This window comes from Suricata suricatta, chromosome 9 (genome assembly GCF_006229205.1).
Source record: "Suricata suricatta isolate VVHF042 chromosome 9, meerkat_22Aug2017_6uvM2_HiC, whole genome shotgun sequence".
In the NCBI taxonomy this organism is placed as follows: Eukaryota; Metazoa; Chordata; class Mammalia; order Carnivora; family Herpestidae; genus Suricata; species Suricata suricatta.
In genome coordinates, this window is record NC_043708.1 from 86255825 (window position 1) to 86274030 (window position 18206).

Consider the following 18206-nt stretch of genomic DNA (forward strand, 5'->3'; position numbering starts at 1 on the left):
AAAGCTGTCAGCACTTCAATACCCTGATCAAGTGGTGTCAGCAGACTGAGTGGAGACCTAATCTTCTATTCCCCCATATGCCAGAGGCAGATGGTGATGCTCTGATTCTCCAGTGTCTTACCTGGAAGTAGGCAGTGCTGCAATTATTCCACCAGGCTAGTGTCAATGGGGTCCAGCTACAAGTTTAGCCCCACGACTCCCCAGCAGCAATAAGCCTATACAAGGTGCTGTGAGTCAGGGCTACTCAATGCTCTTGTTTCCTCTACTCCTGCTGTTTCCAGGCTCCACCGGCAGCTGAATAGGCATAACTATCCAGCAGCAAGGAAACTGAGAGGCAGTGTAAAGAAAGGCCAACTGACACTAAATATAGATCCCTATTTTACATGTCCATACAATATTCAAAAGTTTACTCAAGATGGATCATAGGCCTACATGTGATAGGTAAACAATAATGCTTTTAGTAGAAAACAGGATAATATTATAACGTTGGTGTAGGCAAATATTTCTCAAACAGTAGCCAAAATTATCATAAAAGAAATAAATAACCCTAAAGTTTTAATAATCTCAAACCAATAAGTAGACACCATGAACTAAGTGAGAAGACAGTTTACAGAATAGTAGATCTTGCAATTCACATATCTAACAAAAGACTCATAATCAGAATTTATAAAGCATTCATGCAAATGAATGAAAAAAACATGAAAATGGTCAAAAGTCTTAAAAAGGGACTTCATCAAAGGAAATCCAAATGGCCAATAAGAAGAGGAAAAATGCCTGACACCTTTACCTACAAAAGGAAAGTAGATTAAAACTATAATTTGATACGATTACATGTTGGGGCCCAGTAGGCAAAAAATACCCTGAAACAATATTTAGCCTCCTGGGCCCCACATATGGCTTCTGTTCATCCTACGATTTTCTCATTGCTTTGCAAAGAGGCATATACTTTTAGGCTTTGAATCAACTTGGGTCAGTCAGTGACCTTCCCTTACTTTATCTTCTGGCTCTTTGTCTGCTGTTGGGAGTGAACATAATCCTCTGCCAAAAGATTTGCTTATAAAAGGATGAGCATCTTACCCATGAATAACTGATGAAGGGCCTTAAGGAATGTGTATCTCCTCATAGAATTCTTCAGGCTTATCTTATGCTTAAAACCAGACTATTATTAGGGGATTCCTCTTTTGTAATGACTTAATCCTGTTACTTACTACTGTCCTTTTAAGAATGACCTTTTCCGGAGCATGTGTTTATACTTCAAGGACCTTGAACTATGTAACCATTAAAGAAACGATGTAATCACCCATGGTATATAAGACCCTGGCTATCCTAATAAAGTCTGGCTTTACCAACCACCATCCACATCGTCTGTCTCCTCTGTCTTGTCTCGTCTCGTGTCTTGTCTTCTTTCTTAGAGATATTGCGCCAACACCAACCCCCTACTCCACAATTACAACCCCTCCACAATTACATAATTTTCCTGAAGACTCAGATTCCAAGGAATGACAACACCAATGTCAGCAAGAAAGTGGAGTAACTGGAACTGTCAAAACTCACTGTTGGAAGTGCAAACACTTATCACCAATTTAGAAAATATCTTGGCAATATTTGCTAAAGTTATCCCATTTCTAATCAGATATCCAAGACAAATAAGTATACAAATTTCCCCAAGTATGTATAAGAATATTTTTTAATGGCCCCAACTTCAAACAACCCTAATTTCCACCAATAGTAGATTAGTTTAATAAACTGTGGAGTATTCACATAATGGGATACTATAAAGCAATAAAAAGAAGCTATATATACAAACAATAATATGGATGAATCTTGTGGTTATTATCTTGAGTAAAAGGAGTTGGGCATTAAGCCTGTAAATGACTCCATGGGGCATCTGGGTGGCTCAGTCAGTTGAGCATCCAGCTTCAGTTTAGGTCATGATCTCACAGCTTATGAGTTCGAGTCCCACATCTGGCTTTGTGCTGACAGCTCAGAGCCTGGAGCCTACTTCAGAGTCTTTGTCTCCCTTTCTCTCTGTCCTCATCTTGCTTGCGCTCTATCTCTCAAAAAATAATAAATATTTAAAAACTAAAAAAAATACAAATGACTCCATTTATATTAATTTCAGAGAAGCAATACTAACTGATGGTGATAGAAGTCAAATTTTTTAAAAATGTTTTTATTTATTTATTTTTCCATAATGTTTTATTGTCAAATTGTTTTCCATACAACACCCAGTGCTCTTCCCCTTAAGTGCCCTCCACCATCACCACCACCTCATTTCCCCCCTCCCCCTTCCCCTTCAACCCTCAGTTCATTCTCAGCATTCAATAGTCTCTCAAGTTTTGCATCCCTCTCTCTCCCCAACTCTCTCTCCCTCCTCCGTTCCCCCTGGTTCTCCATTAGGTCTCTCCTGTTTTCCTGATACAGAGAGAGACAGAGCATGAGAGGGGGAGGGGCAGAGAGAGAAGGAGACACAGAAACGGAAGCAGGTTCCAGGCTCTGAGGTCGTTGTCAGCCCAGAGCCTGATGTGGGGCTCGAACCCACGAACATGAGATCTGACCTGAGCCAAAGTCGGAGGCTTAACCAACTGAGCCACCCAGCCGCCCTGACAGAAGTCAAATTAATAGTAATACTGCAGTTATTCTATGGAGGCATGGTGCCAGGCTTTCTTAGAGCTGTTCTTCAGATTTTCCCTTACTCTCAAAACATAATACTTACATCTTTGGTGGGATCTTTACTCTTAAGAAGTGGCTTTTCTAGAGTCCCACCTGAAAGTCCAGGTGCTTATGAAGACTCCTCTACCTTTGAAATGCTTCAATTCTAACTTGTCTCCTTAGCATAACACAAGTACTAAAATCTTTGCTCTGATGTTCAACCTCCCCGATGTCATATTTTATTGGACTTTTGTGTGACTTGCTGTGAACTACACAGCCTAAGCTACTGGCCAAAGACTCATGTGATATGTAGGTAGATTCTAGAGCTCCTTCACTGTTTTGTCCTACTCAGGATTTAGCCTATTAAGTACCAGTAGGCTGTATTCTCAGCTAGTTATTTCTACCAATCTCCTTTCTCCAACAGTACAGTTTGAAAGAGTGGGAATAAATATAAAGCTTACTGCTACACTTCTCTTAAGTATCACAGACCGTAAGTTCCTGCCTGCATGGGTTGCTCTCCATTGCCTTCAAATAGTTTTGTTTGTTTGTTTTTTTACCTCTTTTTCCCCAGTTTCTGTACTCCCTACTACTATTCCTACCACCATACCTCCTATTCCCTCCGTGGGAAAGGTTATTTGATACGAGCTTTTCTGTTACAGCTAGAACCTGAAGTCCATTTGTCTTCTTCACATACGAAGTATAAGAACCTTAGGGGTTCAGAAACATATCACGTACTTCTACAATTCTTAGGTTACCTAATTCATTTCTCATGTCACAGTTTCTGCTCAGAACAGTTTTTTTATTGCTTCATTTAAACTTGAATAAAGGGAAGAAAAACTGCAGACAGCAATTGTGGGCAAAGCACTGTGTGATAGAGAACCTCAATTAAATCCAGGGTCTCCTTCAAGTAGATGAATCTATGGGAAACATCTTTCAGTGAATTAAGATTTTCTCATGCCTCCAGGGTGCCTGGACGGCTCAGGAGGTTAAGCAGTTCACTCCTGGTTTCAGCTCAGATCATTAACTCACCGTTCATGAGTTCTAGCCCCACTTTGGGATCCACGTTGAGATCCATGTTGACAATGTGGAGCCGGCTTGGGATTCTATCTCCCTCTATCTCTGTCCCTACCCACTCCTCTCAAAATAAATAAATAAACATTAAGAAAAAAAGATTTTTGGATGCCTCTCTGTATACCTTTCATTAGGCAATATGCGACAGCAATAACAATTCCATTCAACATTCCATTTGTGATTCATAAACAGAAATATGATCTAATTTCCTGAGGGGTTTCCAAAAACTTTATTCATCACAGAGGAGGAAACTAAGAATCAGAAAGTACAATATGCAGCTGTCATTGAGTCTACACTGAGGATCATTACCCAGGTTTCTTACACACAATGTATTTTTAAGTCTCAGTAATTTTCAGATAAATTGTTTTTTTTTAATTTCAGTTTCTCAGGTTATAATGACATTGTGCTGAAACTTGAATATACCTTCTAGTTTATGCTCCACTGCAGGTTCAGATACAATACTAATAATACATATTAACCATAGACCAAGGAACACAAAAACTTCCTGTATATTAAATTTGAATGCACTATTAGCAAAATGTACAAGAATCACAAAACTGCTGATTGAAAACAAATTTAAGAAGCTCTTTGTGATGCAAAATAATTGAATACCAATGTGTGCTTTGGAACAACTCTCTCCTTTTTTAAAGGTAGAAGCATTTTCAAATGCTTCACCAAAGTACTGCATGTAGAGTTTGAAGATTTGCTGGAAAGTGATACCATAAAACTAGAAAATATAAATCTGATACCACATGCTATCCAATATTTTTCTCTGATGTTTTATGCTATTTAAAGGTAAACTGCTCCCATCTGACCTACATCAGCAGAGTGAACTGCAGCAGATACTTTAATTAAAACAACAGACATAAAAATGTATTTAAAAATTATGGGAGGTCTAAATATACATTCACTGAAGTCAGATGGTCAAATGATTTATTGCATAATATCTCTTAGAATTTTTCCTTAAATAAAATCATAACCAACATGGAAATGGGAAAAATTTTTATAGTGTATAAAAACAGTTTTGCTAATTTCAAGTAATGAATTCAGTAGAGATTGTATCCTTTGATTATGAAGTAGCATAAGGACTTCTGAATTTCCCATGTGTGCTTCAACTACACAATTAGATCCTGATTAGGTGTGCATGTGAGGGGACATGGGGAGAGCTAGAAAAAAGGATGGAAAATCTGTCACATTCTGGCCTTCAAGTCTGATCTGCTCCTCCCTGTACTGAGTAAATATTGTCATGGGAGAAACATGTTCTCCAGGGAAACTTAAACACAATCAGGTCCAGAATTTCTCCAGGTCAAGCAAGGAACCTCGACGTGTACAGAGAAGGCTTGACCTTGCAACCATTTTTTTTTTCTTCTAAGGTTTTAAGCCTTTCCTACTAAGATAAAGCACTCCAAAATCATAAAATATCATAAAATCGTTGACACTGACCTCCTGCCTGGAGCTGCCTATACTCATTAAGGTCTAAGGTGAGCACAGCGCTTCCAGATGAATGGCACCTATGCCTAATTTACCAAGCAAAACCTAAGATTTATAGAGGACCTTATTCAGGGAAGTTGAAGTCAACTAATATATTACCTCATTTGTCAAAACACATCACCAGAAAAGTTTTCTAAGAAAGCAAATAAATACAAAAAAATCCATTCTTGTGAACACATTAAGTATTTATAGAGTTCTAACCTACCACATTTTCCTATCTTCTCTTTTAAATATCAACAATCATTAGTGAAATATAAAGAAATAACTGGTGATATAATTCTAGCATCATATTTATTACTTTCAGATAACTGTTTTCTGACTATTATATTTCATATTTTACCCTAACATTTCTTTTAAGGAGTTAATTTCATTTTAAAACTCTTGTGAGTTCTAGACATATCATGCATTTTGCCTCTGTTAATGGCACGTGTTTTGTTAAAGATTAACTCCTGAAATTTCAACTTTTGTTATCTCTGGGACACACAAATTTTCAACATAATCCTCCCAACCCTTGACATTTGAAGCATTCACATGGTGGTGTTAAGTACATTTTATTTTTTCCACATGGACCTCTCTTTGCTCAAACACCATGTTGCCTACCCATTAAATCTCTATCCTATTTCTTCTTTTTATTTTCTTCTTTATGACTCATCTTGGGGCACCTGTGTAGCTCAGTTGGCTAAGCATCTGACTTTGGCTCGGGTCATGATCTCACAGTTCCTGTGGACAGCTCAGGGCCTGAGCCTGCTTTGGATTCTGTGTCTCCCTTTCTCTCTGTCCCTCCCCTGCCTCTCTCTCTCAAAAATAAATAAACATTAAAATCTTTGTGAGATAAAAAAATAAAATGTGATTTATGTTCATTATTTTTTTTCAATCGGACTGGCTCCCAGGATAATTTCGTTTATATTTGGTTTGTTTTTGTTGAGATCAGCAGTGGCCTCTTAATTGCCAAAAACTGTCCTGTTATTAGGCCTATTGACCATCCTCTTATCGGGAAAAACTCTATTCCCTTAGCTTTTCTACACTGTCTTCTCCTGGCTCTTCTCTTCATTTTTATAACCATTCTTTCTTCATCTTGTGAAAAGACTCTTTATCCTGCTACCTTTTAAAGTTTATGTTCTAGGGGGCACTGCCTTTGGAACTCTCTTTACCACAAATGCCTTTTTTTCAAACTGTTTTTTATAGGTAGATAACCTTACAAAAAACTATTTTCCAAACTAACTTCTCTCTTGAGCTCCAATTATCTACTGAATATCTCCTCCAAGATAGTCTTCAGACACCTCCAACGTGCTGATTTCCCCAAAAGGCATTTGATTCCTTAGTCTTTATACCTCCCCTGTACTTTTCAAACACCTCCTATGTTATACAAATCAGTACTTTCCGTTCCACTAGTATACACTCCACTTCACCACCAGAGGAAGTTTTGATGCATGCACACTCACCCAATTCCAGGGACTAACCATGCTGTATCTGCCACCAGTGATGTGACATTCTGCTGCACTGCTACACATTCAGCTCACAATCCCATTTCAGAGTCTGCATTTTCAGACTACCAACAGTTAGAGATCCAGTTTCCTAAGAACAGACTCTGAGATGAGATTTCTATAAAATAAATTAAATGAAAAAGCTATCAGAGCCATCACTTGTTAGAGTTAAGCAAGCAGGGCTGGGCACAGAGAGAAGCTGAACTGTGATGCATTCCCATTAGGGACCCCAGCCCATTGTATATGATACTCAAGAGCTGGGAAAGCCCTTCAAAATTTTCCTGACATTAAACAAAGGGAATGAAGTCTATTACTCTTTCATTGACCAGTCATTAGATATGGGCTGTCTTCAAGAAAGTGATGTGACCTTGAACAAGCCCCAGAGATGGATTCAGCGGAGGTCTGTCAGAGGACAATAATCCCAGGAGCCAAGGAATGAGAGCTTTTGTCTCAGGCAGCATTCCCCTATCCCCTACCAGTTTTCTGTTTCTCTCCAACTACTTCCATCATATCCTTGTCTCGAGCTCTGCTTCTGGGAAAGCTCTACGTAAGACAGTTCTATTATGAAATAGGAAGCCGCCTCAAAATGTCTACCATTAATCTAACAAGCATGAAAATGAAGTGCCTGAACTTGAGTGAAGCTCCTAATCTATCTGAGCATCAATTTTCTTAACTATCCAACTAATAACAAGTCATTGCAGTGTATCTCATAGGGGTAACCGAACTATCAAATGAGATAAAATTTTGCAGAGCTTTTTACATTACAGTGCTTGTACATATAATCTGAACATAAAAAGCCATTACAGAAAATTCTATGAAACACACTAAGTAGTTTTAAAAATAGTTCTGTTAGATTAGTACCTGCTAGAAGTTTTGTCGTCAGCCTGCAAAATATGAAGATACAAGGAGAGGCCTGATATCTTTGTAGAAAATTTAGAAATAGAAGGTTCTGTAAGAACTAAAATGAGAGAAATGATGTTTCAGTCTTAGTCACCACTTTAAAATGTACTTTTAGGTAAATCACTTAATCTCTCAATAGCTAGATTTTCTTACTTGTAAAGTACTAAAAATAATACTAAATTGTTTATGTAAGATCTGCTTTCACTGGCATGGAGGAAATACTAAATTATTAGCTGTTACACTCAGTCTTATTGAGCACCTATTAGGTGTTGATCATTGTTTTCAATGTTAATAGCTATTTTTGTTTTTGCAATCATTTTTATTATGAGTCTTTACTATATTAACATACGAATCCAGAAAAGGAAAAGGAAAATGTCATATCTAATTTTTACTCCCTTGTCTGCATTAAACTTTTGGGTCTTTAGCAGGGTATTTTCTACAAGAAGTTCTTTAATTTTATACCAACTGAACCATAATAGTCCATGAAATTGGGCAAAGTTTCTCGGTTGTACAATGAACACATAACTAGTTATTAAAACTTGGAAATGCTGTTTGTTTTCTGTTTTTGGCTTGTTTGGCTTCCTTCAATACCTGGCAGTAGTGAACAGAGGTGTAATGAGCAGGCTTGGAGCCTTGAGCACGGTGACTTGTTTTTAAATTCTCTACTGCGGACCCTGGAAAAGTTTTTCAATCTCTTCTTCGGTTTATTTACCTACAAAATGAGAAAGAATACTAGTAACCACTTTTTAAAGCTATTATAGGAATGAATGAGTTAGTATGTTCACTGTGCTTAGAAAGGACCATGGCTCATAATCAGCAAGCAACAAATGTTTCCTGATTTTATCATGATACTAGAATGTGACAGAAGATGGTCGCTAGTATACAAACCCTACGAATATTCTTATTTTAAGTTTATTCAGTGGAAAAGTATTCCTCGGAGCCCTTCAAAGGTTACTGTGATCCCCAGATAACTCCTCATGATTTCTTCAGTTATCAATTAGATGAGAGTTCAGACTTCCCTCCTCACTGGCAATGCAAAAACATAAATTTATGTGTCTTCACATCTTAGAGATTAACGGCTAATCAGACAATAAGCAGCAAAAATTTTTATTCAATATAATTTGCTGTTTTTCCTTTTAAACACAACAGGATTTTCTATAAGACATAGATTGCAGAATGACCTAATTTTTTTGTAGATCTCTTTTCAGAGATGTTTGTGCTAATGAAAGTAAAAGTATAAAAGAGATAAACTGAAAACCATCTGATAAAAATCCCAGTTAAACATTATACATATTTCAACAGTATTAGATCTCACGATCTCTCTGTCTTGATTTTATTCTTTTTCATTGCTAACACTTTCTACTTTAATAGGTTAATAAAATATTTTTATATTTGGTTATTGTTCTTTTGCTTTGTCTTTACTTAACCAATCTGCATATGCTTTTATTGGCCTCAGAACTAATTACTGCTGTGCTCTCTTCAAGATATACCACTGTAGTAAGTGTTGAAAGCTATAATTTAATATAATATCTCAATCTTTTTTATTATTATTTGCAAACTCCCTTATTCTCATTATATGAATCAGTTGTTAAAGTTAATGATAGCTAACTTTTGTTGAATCCATATTATGTGTCAAGTATTGCACAATGCACCTCACATGTTGTTATTCACAATGTCTTTGAGGTCATTACTACATCTCCATTTGCAGTTAATGAAACTGATATTCAGAGGATTTAAAATAACTTCTCTCATGTACATAAGGCTGGTAAGTATTAAAAGTACTATTCAAATAAAATTATATTTTTCACCAAAGCTCAGCATTGTATGATCCTCCTCTGAGATTTCAATATTTTATGGAAAATACTCCTTGTATTAAATCATTTCCTCCTGTTATTCTTTCTTAGTATTTCCCTATAAAAATAAAAACACATCCAGTCAATGGACTTAGTCAGTTTTACTCATACTTGTTTTCCCAGCACATAGCACAATGCCTGGCACATAGGAGACACTCAATAAAAATGTGTTGAATGGATATGTTTTTTTTTTAAATATTTCTTCTTGCCTAATAATTGAGGCCTAAAGAGGATGAAATGCTTTTCTTCTGCCATTTTAAAGGACTGGTCATACCTTGCACTGCAAGCATACCTTAACAAAACAGGAGTCAGTTGCAGCTGAGAATCAGTCCAACACTGGCTTTAAAATAAGACAAATTTTTCTATTCTATTTCTATTAAATAATTATAGACTCCTAGGAAATTGTAAACATAGTACATAAAGTCCCATGAAATTATTTTTAATAACACATACTATATCGTCATTGTAGCAGACTTAAGGAAAAATAAAAGTACAAGATCAAAATAATGATTTTCTCCACAACGAGAGCAAGCAGTAACCACTGTTAATATTTTAGTGCATTGCCTTCCACAATTGTCTATGTGTAAGCATTTCTACAAAATTGGAATCAAATTGCGTGTAATTAGTACCCCGGCATTTTCACTCCAATTATGACATGAGCTTTTTCTTATAATGTAAGGTAGCTCTGAAAAATGCCACTATTATGCCTAACAAAATAAATTCATCACAAAAATCATTCTATTTTGGTTATTTGGTTTGTTCTTAATTTTATTATTATACATAATGCTAACAATAACAGGTTAAAAATTCATCTATGACAGAGTTTCTATTTCCTTGATAGTGAAATATTTGATAAATAATATGATTATTATAATTCTTGATTCATACTAAATTTATTTCCATCAAACTTTAGCCAGTTTTTTATATAAAAAGTTTATAAGAGTGATTATGCTAAATGAGTCTTATGAAAAGTAATTATTGTATCTTTAAAAAAAATTTTTTATGAATTTGATAAAAACTAGGGTTTTAATCATGTTAACAAAACCACAGTATCAATGATGGGCCTTGTCTTGTCCTAGAGCCAGCAGAATAGTTAGTGCATCTGGGGACAGAAGGCCAAGCTGAACCAGAAACTATAGTGCCATGTGGGGAGGTCCAGGACCCCAGGATTCCCATCAAGCACTACTTCATCATATTTCTCTATATATGCAGATCTCTGAAGGACAACACTAAAGAACATCCCAGAAAAACCAGACACCAGAGAGTCATTGGATGGCATCAGATAGGGTCAGGCCACTGAGGAAAACAAAGATATCTTGCATAACCAGGTCTTTATGAAGAGTAGCTCTTTGCAATGATGGACATAGCTACATTCTGGGAACAAAAAATCCAGGAAAAAGTACCCCGAGTCAACTAGATTTCCAAGAAAATCCATATAACTCTGGCTGCTCTAGGCTCTTGGGTTGGGAATCCTCCTTTGCATGGGGAATCCACCTATAACCAACTTGGCTTGTTGACATGCGTGGGGATGGTCTGTCATCCGTCCACAGATAGCATCCATAACTCAAGTAGACCTAGCTCCTTAGGCTTTCATGTGGGGCTATTTCGAGGGTTATCTCTGGATGAATCCTCCACTACAGCTACCTTTAATCTCATATATAAACACCTTCTGTCCTCGTGCTAGGGCAAGATATCAGTCTCCTACCAAATGAACCTCTGGGGCTTCAACTAGGAATGACCTCAGATAGGAACAATGTTTCCCTATCAAAATTGGCCTAGGAGTTCAGTATGTGCATACCCAGACTTTCTTCCAATACAAAACTGTGCCCATCACCAAAACTGGCCACCTTCCTTTAGCCCATCACCAATTCCCCAGTTACCCCCACCCCACAGTGAAGTCTGCTCTCACAGTTTTGGGCACTGATTAGTCCCCCTTAGAAACCACTCCATGCAGTCTAGTCAGCGTTTATTGAGTTCTTCCTAGACACATCTATGTTTTAAATTTAACTTTGTTTATGTACCTCAGATATATGTATTAACTTCAGTAATACATACTTTTTAGTTCATGGATGCTTGTGATTAACTCAGGCAAGGCCTCTCCTTTACTTTTTAACTCATTAAACCCAAACACAACACTACTAGTCACCTACCAAATTACATTTTATAAAGATCTGTAACAACATACATATATAGGAGAACTACTATTTCTACTGTGCAGACTTAACAGCCTTGGACTTTGCACCACAAAGTACTATAAAAAGACATAAATATATGCTAAATATTTTTATGTACATTTGACAACTGGAATTGCTGAGAAAAAGAAAATAATAAGAGCCCTGCAATCATCCTTGTTTTCTACACCATTCTAGCCTGTGAAAAAAAAAAAAGGAAACCAAAGCAGAAAATGTCAATCACAATGAGTTGAGCAGACAGGGGAGAAAATATAAGGTGTCTGGAATTTATGGGGAAGCTATAAGAGAGAAGGGAGATCAGCAGAGATAGATCAAGAATTTGGTAAAGTTATCACCTTGAGTCCGTCTCAAACAATAAATTGTAATGTATGTGGTGAGACTGCAAGCACTTAGGCAGAAGCAAGGAATTACAAACTGAACAATTCCTAGAGCTCACACTGCACTAAGAGATAGTCAAATTCTGAAAAACTAGAGTCAAGAGACCTGTGATTTACCCACGAAATTCCCTAGAAACCCTCACAGGAGTCATGCCTTAGAGTAAGGCTAGATTACTCTTAGTGGAAAGGCTAATCTAGATTGAACGCCAACAGCTCTTAAACCCAAGGCTCAAAATGATCAACTTATCCACAAGTTATACATCTGCAAACTGCAACAAAACTCAATTCTCTTTTAAAAAGACAACAAAACACGGACGGTCAAAAATGTAATATTTATAACAATAAGGATTCAATAAAACATTATTAGACACATGAAGAAGCAGCAGAAAAATCCATAACCTGGAGAAGAATTGGTCAATGGAAACAGATTCAAAAATGACAGAATGGTTGGATTAGCCAAGAAGAATATTTTTTTAAACTTCTTTTCTAATGTTTTATTTATTTTGATACAAAGAGAGAGACAGAGCATGAGAGGGGGAGGGTCAGAGAGAGAAGGAGACACAGAACCGGAAGCAGGCTCCAGGCTCTGAGCTAGCTGTCAGCACAGAGCCTGACGCGGGGCTCGAACCCACAAACGTGAGATTTGACCTGAGCCGAAGTCGGAGGCTTAACCGACTGAGCCACCCAGGCGCCCCAAGAATTTTTAAATAGTTACTACAAATATGTTCAGGAACTTATAATGAGTGAAGAAAAAAGGATTGGATATAGAACCAAATGAAATTTGTGGAGCCCCCCAAAAAAACATACTTGAAAAACTCATTGACATTGTTTGGCTAAATAGAAGATAAGACAGTACAAAGGAAATTATCACGGAAACCTGAAAACAAAAGTAAAAGCTATTCACAGTGAACCATGCAAGTAAAAGACTAAAAAACACTACAGAGTCACAGTGATTTCTGTGATAATATAAAAAAAATTTGATACACACACACATATATGTATATGTATGTATACACACATATAAAATGAGAATGACAGAGGAGAAAGAGGGGAGAAAAGTATGTTAAAAATATCCAAAGCATTTCAAAATTTGATGAACATTGTTACCTCCACATAGGAAAGAAGGTAAATGAAATCAAAGCAAGTTAATCACAAAGAAAACACACTAAGGCACATCATGATCACAAATAGTGCAGGCCAGAAGATCAGAAGATAAAGCAATGAGATCAGTAAAATGCTGAAAGTAAAACAAACAAACAAAAAAAACCCTGTCAGCCTAAAATTCAATATACGATAAAAATATATTTCAAACACAAGTGGCAGAAAAATAAACACTAAGAGAAACTGTTGCCTGCATACATTTATTACAAAAAGACTTAAAGAAACTTCTTCAGAACAAAGGAAAATGATATCAAAGGAAAACTTAAGCAAAGAAATGTAGATTACTGGAAATGATAACTATGTGGCTAAATAAAAAAGACTTTTCTCATTTTCATTATTTCTTTAAAAGGTAATTGATTAAAGTCAAAATAATAATATAATAATACATATAAAATTATAAATACACAAAATATATCATAAAATATGCTCTGGGTTTGGGTTTCAAAATATATAGAGAAGCAAAACATATTACAATAAATGGAGATACATTGTTGCAAGGATGCTAAATTGTATATGAATTGTTATTATTCTGAAACGCACCAATATGTTAAATAAGTATGTTGTATACTCTCAAGTAACCAGTAAAAAAGTAAAACTTTATAAATTATAATAAATATATATTATTAAAAATAATATAATGTAACATAGTATAATAAAATATAATAAATATAAGTAAATATACATATATATTATTATAGCTAATAAGCTGTAGCAGCTGGATTGTTCTTATAATTAAAGTCATTAGCTCATCTTGCTTTGAACATTAGATATTCGTTGAGTTGTTGATTTTCGTAATTCATGTTCTCTGTAAGATCTACGCTGGTATTCTTCAACTTTTCACAGCTTTACTCCTGGCTCTTTATTTCTGATGACTGTTTATTTGGACTGTTCTTATCTAACAAGACTCATGTGTTTTCATACTAGTTTTGAACTGAGAGAGCTAAGCTTGTCAAAGACTTTAATTTCCCTTAAGTAAACTCAAAAAATTGGGGGAATACTGTTTTTTCTTTAATATAAAATAATCTTTCACCTGGCTGAAAAAGTCTGGAAAAAATTATAAAAGCCGTACAAATGCCAGGTCCAGTGGCACTTCACACTAACTCCCGCAGCAAGCTGAGTCTCAGCTTGACGTGCAGCGCCCTGGTGTGTGGCCTTCCTAGGATCAGATAGAAGTCAAGCTCTGCTGTCTTTCAGAGTCTCTCCTTAGTGCCACAGCTTACCATGAAGCCCCATCTGGCTGCTCTGGTTCCATAAACTACAACAAATTAGAGACAACCTTAAATTTTTTTCCTGGAACCCACCCTGCATGGAATCAGAACAGATCATTTATGGAACTGGACAAGTAGAATACACCAGTAAAAACTGTCTACATCTCCATTATTATTCATATTATTTTTCTTGCTCTTAAAAATTTTTAATTAAAATATATTTTTATTTTTCTTTAAAATACAAATATAGGGGTACCTGTGTGGCTCAGTGTCTTACTCTTGATCTCAGCTCAGGTTATGAGCCCACAGTTTGAGTATGAGCCCGGCACACAGCCTGGTTGGAATTGTCTCTCTCCCTCTCTCTGCCACTCCTTCCCTCTACTTTCTCTCAAAATAAAAAAATACACTTTAAGATATATATAATTATGTTTATAATACAGTTATAAAATATATGGTTTTAATGATATTATAAATATTATGAAATTAGAAACATTATAAAGTAAAAGCCTAAATTACAATATATTTCCTTCTAGGACTGCCTTTGCTTCATCCCAAAGGTTTTGGACTGTCATATTTTCATTTTCATTTGCTTCTATGTATTTTTTTAATTTCTTCTTTAATTTCATGATTAACTCATTCATTCTTTATTAGGATATTCTTTAACCTCCATGTATTTGAGAGCTTTCCAAAATTTTTCCTGTGGTTGATTTCAAGTTTCAGAGCATTGTGATCTGAAAATACACATGGTATGAACCTGATCATTTTATACTTCTTGGGGGCTGATTTGCAACTCAGTGTGCAACCGATTGTGGAGAATATTACATGTGCACTAGAAAAGAATGTGTATTTGGGGCCTTAAGATGCAATGCCCTGAATACATCTATTAAGACCTTCCAGTCTGGTGTGTCATTCAAAGCCATTGTTTGCTTGTTGATTTTCTGCTTAGATGATCTGTCCATTGCTGCAAGCGGGGTGTGAAGTCTCCTACTATTATCGTATTATCATCAATGAGTTTATGTTTGTTATTAATTGATTTATATATTTGAGTGCTTTCAAGTTGAGGACATAAACAGTTACAATTGTTAAATCTGCTTGATGGATAGATCCCTTAATTATGATATGATGACTTTTTTCATTTTAAAAATTGAGTTTGTGTGATATGATGGCTGTTCTAGCTTTCTTAAAATATATTATAATAAAACTTTTATTAGGAAAAATTTAAACATAAGTAGAATATGTTTTTTAGTGCATATTCAACAATTGTTAACATTGTGTCATATATCTGACTCTTCTTTTTCTCCTTATAATAGGTGGATACAGATAGATATATAGATATAAATTTAAATATACATATATGCCTTCTAAGCCATTTTAAAATAAATTACAAATACTTGACACGGCAATAGGCACCTACATCCTCCTGCATTATAATATACCCACATCATACATAAAAAATGTATTTTCCTAATAATATCTAATATTCAATCTCTAGTCAAATTTTCACAATATAATCTGACTTTTTTAATTAAATCTAACCAAGGATGGGCATTACATTTGAAGGTTATATCTCTTGACTCTCTTTCTTTGTACATTTTTATTGATGCATACATTCATACATATGTTTTGAGTCATTTACTTTAAATAGAACCCTTCTCATTATTTTTTAAATTTTGTATTACTGTTGATATAAGACTTATATACAACAAGATGTATATGTGACTATAAATGTTCCTCCAATAACTGATCTAACTGCATCCAACAAATTTTAATATATTTCTTTCTCATCATTTAGTTTGAAATCATTTCAATTTTTTCTGGTCATGTTTTTTCTTTATATCATAAGTTATTTAGTAGTGTATTGTTTAATATCATCTGGTTCTTTTTTTTTAAATCTGGCTACCATAATATTTTTTTAACATATGACATTTTTTAACACATGACATATGACAAGGTTCTCCCTTCTTTTCTCTCTGTCCCTCCCTCACTTAATAGCACCCTCTCATAACAAAAAACAAAAATGAATTATATATGCATTTAAATTGATTTAGATTAAATATGAGCTTTACCTTATATATTTATTATACAGTACTGTCTGATAGTCTTACTATCTGATTTATCAGTTGTAAGTGATTTATATTTAGCTTGTATCAAATTAAAGATTATTGCCTATATTACTAGTTTGCTAAATGTTTTCATATCACAAATATTGTTGAACTTTATCAAATTATCTCCCTGAAACTATTAACATAATCAGATTATTCCCCACAGACTAAAAGGGTGGTAAATCATACAGGAAAAAAGGTAATATCTCATTGTTGATTTATATTGGGCTTTTAATCAACACTGAAACTGAGAGTAAGAACTCAGAGTGAGAAAAACTTGAACATTGTGTGGAGTCAATGAAACCGAGGTTAAAGGTGTTTCCACTTCATTGACAAAGGATGAACAGTCAACTAAAAAGGACACTAATAAATTGTCCAGTAAATTGTGCAACCCAGAAGGCAAATCTAGAAATACTAATTTTGCTTTGCTTTTGTGTAGTCCTCTGAAAAAGAGTGGTTTGATGATATAATAGGAGGTGTCAAAACAGGGGCAAAACTTGCTTATCCTCAATTATATACCTCTAACCCAGAGGGTGTTCTCCTAAGAGAGAAGAAAACCTATACCATGGCAAGTGTACCTTCTTCATTCAAAGTGTAACCCCTTCAATGCAACGCCCCCCACACACACCAACATTTTTTCCCTTTCCTTTTTGAAAAAAAAAATAGTATGCAATAAAGAATTAACTGGTGCAAACATAACTAAATATTATCCTAATGTGACATCTTAAGTATCAGACACTGCCTCTGATTTCAAAAAGCTATTACCATAAATATAAGCAAAAAATTCAGAAGAAAAAAGTTTGTTGTTGTATGGAAAACAATTTGACAATAAAATATTATGGAAAAAAAATGAAAAAAGTTTGTTGGTTTTGTATCTTAATATTATTTTAAAAGTAAAGCTGCATGTGACTTTCAGGCAGAGAAAAAAAAATTGCATCTAGTAATTTGAAGCCATTTTACCATTTCTCGTAAATAGTCTGTTATTATAGTACTTCTCTATAACAACCTAATTCTCATTGATATTTTACTACGCTTCCTGCAAAACTGAGATGTTAATCAAGACATGGATGGGAAAATGATGTAAATCCTTATGTTCAACACCATGAATATCTGGTTTATTCCTGCATAATGACTTAAAAGATCTTACCCACAGGCTTTAGACCAGAATTAGTGCAATCATGCATTTTCAGGTCTAATGGATAGCAACCCAGCCTCCATCCAGCATTATTGTTGGTGGTATAAAACAAAGCATTTAAAACCATTAATGGGATTTATAACTTAAAGAACAAATTCTCCATTCGTGTGCACTTCCATAGTTACGATGGAGTTCTTGCTTTTACATTTTTCTAAATCTAAAAATTAATTTGAATTTTGACATATTAGATGGCATTCACAAGTACTTTTTCAATGTATAATAATCTGTCTCTTAAATTCCTGGCAGACTTCCCTGCTTAACCAACTTTAAGACTGTGCCTCATGTGTGTGAAACTACATAATGAAACAAGAAAAAACACGACCAGAAATACTGTACATAAAATACATCTATCAATTTCTTGAGAGAACTAAATGATTATTCTCACATCAAAAAATGATTCAAACCGTCATGGCTTTCCTTATTTCTAATTTTTGTTTTGGGTAATGGAAAGAATTGATTTTCTTCAATCATTATTTACAGTAGAATATCAGTGTGCTTGTAGAATGTAATAGGTCTAGAA